Consider the following 2,709-nt stretch of genomic DNA (forward strand, 5'->3'; position numbering starts at 1 on the left):
GGTCCCATTAGAGGATCCATCAGTAAAAACCAGAGAGGCGTTTCTAAGGGGGCGATTGGAGGTGACACGAGGGAATAAAAAGGGGTGCATTTGAGCAAACTGCAGGAGTTTGTGAGGGGGGTAGTGATTATCAACCTTGCCTTGGAAGGAGGTGAGGGTCATGGCCCAATCATCATCTGTTTTTATAAGCCAATTTAATTGATTTTTTGTATAAGGGAGTATTAGTTGATCAGGGTCCTTGCCAAAGTAGGTTAGACTCTTTTCTCTTCCTAATTGGATCAATTTTATGATTAGGTGGGGGTATGGAGCCAGTATTTTGGTCGGAGAAGCCGACAGATGAACCCACAGTAAGGGATCATCTTGCCATAACACTCCTGTAGGGGTGTGGGGAGTAGAACAAATTATTAGGGCGAAAGGCCTGTTATATGACATGTAAGTAACATGTTGTTTTTGAATAGCTTCTTCTACAATGTGGAGTGCCTTATGGGCAGCAGGGTTTAACTCTCGTGGGGACAAGGGATCTGACTCTCCTTGAAGTATATCAAATAAAGGTTTGAGTTCTGCAGTGGTGAGTTTTAGGTAGGGGCGGAGCCAGTTAATATCCCCCAGGAATTTTTGGAAATCATTGAGTGTCTTAAGGTGTGAGGTTTTTAGTTGAACTTTTTGTGTTTTTATATGTTTATTAAAAAGTTCAAATCCTAGGTAAAAATATGGTTCTTTTAGCTGTATTTTATTTGGGGCTATTTTTAGACCATAGTTCTCTAATTTCTGTACAAGAGCTGTGCTACATTCAAGAACCTCAGGTGGGGATGCTCCTGCCAGAAGAATGTCATCCATGTAATGAATAATATATATATGTGCCCAAGGGGCACGAAGAGGGTCGATAGCTTGGGCTACGAATTTTTGGCATAGCGTTGGACTATTGGCCATTCCTTGAGGAAGGACTTTCCATTGATATCGTGGCATGGGTCCCTGAAAATTGACCACGGGTAAACTAAATGCAAATCGTTCTCTGTCTTCAGGGTGAAGGGGGATGGTAAAAAAACAATCCTTGAGATCAATAACAATCTTAAAATAATTGGAAGGAATGGCAATGGGGGACCGCAAGCCTGGCTGAAGTGCCCCCATTGTATACATAGCTTGATTGATGGCTCTAAGGTCCTGAAGAAGTCGCCAGCTCCCTTTTTTCTTTTTGATTACAAAAATGGGTGTATTCCATGGGGAGGTTGTTATTTCTATGTGTCCTGCCGCCAGTTGTTCCTGTACTAACTCTGTGGCAGCAGTTAATTTTTCTCTCGTTAAGGGCCATTGATCCACCCATACAGGATCATTAGTTTTCCACTTTATCTTGTCTGCATGGGGCACAGGAAGGTCAATGACCATAGTTATAAATTTGGATATCCAATTCCTTGACGGACTTTAGGGGAATGAGTCACTATGGGGTCTTGTTTTCCCTGTGAATTCCTGGCCTGGCAAGAATCCTTGTTTTAACATCTGGTGGGTTACTATTTCATTAGGGCTGCACATCAAGATTTTCATTTGTGACAGAATGTCACGTCCCCATAGATTGAGGGGTAGTCCTGAAATTATATAGGGTTGTACTTGGCCTGTATTTCCCTCATCATCTCTCCAGGTTAGGATTTTGGAACTTTGTTTAGGATTGTCTTTTTGACCAATTCCTTTTAGATGAGTTATAGAAATTGTGCAAGGCCACTCTCAAGGCCAATGTTTTTCTGAGATGACTGTAGCATCTGCCCCAGTGTCAATAAGGCCATGGAAGAGCTTGCCTTCTAGATATAAGGAAAGCATAGGTCTCTTAGCATCAATTTGTTGTGTCCAATATATATGTGGAAACATGTTATCCATGCAACTGCATTTATTCATAGGGAGCAGTGCAAGCACAGCTATTGGGTCTCCTTTGTTAATTTTTATTGGCCCAGTTGTAGCAATGGCCAGGGGGGTAATTGGCCCTGTAAAATCATTGTCTATCATTCCTGGCACTATTTGGAGGCCTTTAGAAAACATATGGTCCCTGCCAATAATGATCCCTGAAAGTCCAGAAGGGAATGGCCCACGGACATTAGTTGGAATAGGCTGGTGGCCTAAGTCTGGTGTTAGTATTGTAGAGGAGGAGGCACAGAGGTCCAATCGCGTGCTTCCCGGGATTGCTCTAAGGAAGATGTCGATCCCTTGGTCTGACTTTGGGGGGCGAACCTGATAGCCCCAGGGTTCGTCCTGCCCAGTAAAGATGTCGGGGCCCGGGGCTGGCCCCGCTGGAAGTTTCCCTGCTGGTGACTAAGGGGTTTCCCTTCCACATCTGTCCTGGAGCGACATTCATTAGCCCAATGAAATCCTTTCTTGCATTTGGGGCATATAGTTTTAGGACGATCCCTGGCTGGTCGCAGCCCCGTAGGGCATTCTTTAGAGAAGTGCCCAGGTTGTTTGCAATTGAAGCAAGTTTTGTCCCTAGTAAAATTTTGAAAGGCAGCTCCTATCGCGAGGCCCATTGTATGGGCTGTCCCAATTCCTGAACATAGTTTAATGTAGTCAGAAAGGAGGCCCTGCCTGTGGGGCCTGATGGCTTCTTGGCATGCTGAATTAGCATTTTCAAAGGCCAGATGTTTTACAAAAGCACTTTCTTCTGATTCCCCAGCTATCCTTTCAGCCGCACTTGTAAGGCGACTGATAAAGTCAGCGTATGACTCATCC

The sequence above is a fragment of the Nannospalax galili genome, unplaced genomic scaffold (genome assembly GCF_000622305.1).
Source record: "Nannospalax galili isolate Female #2095 unplaced genomic scaffold, S.galili_v1.0 scaffold177, whole genome shotgun sequence".
In the NCBI taxonomy this organism is placed as follows: domain Eukaryota; kingdom Metazoa; phylum Chordata; class Mammalia; order Rodentia; family Spalacidae; genus Nannospalax; species Nannospalax galili.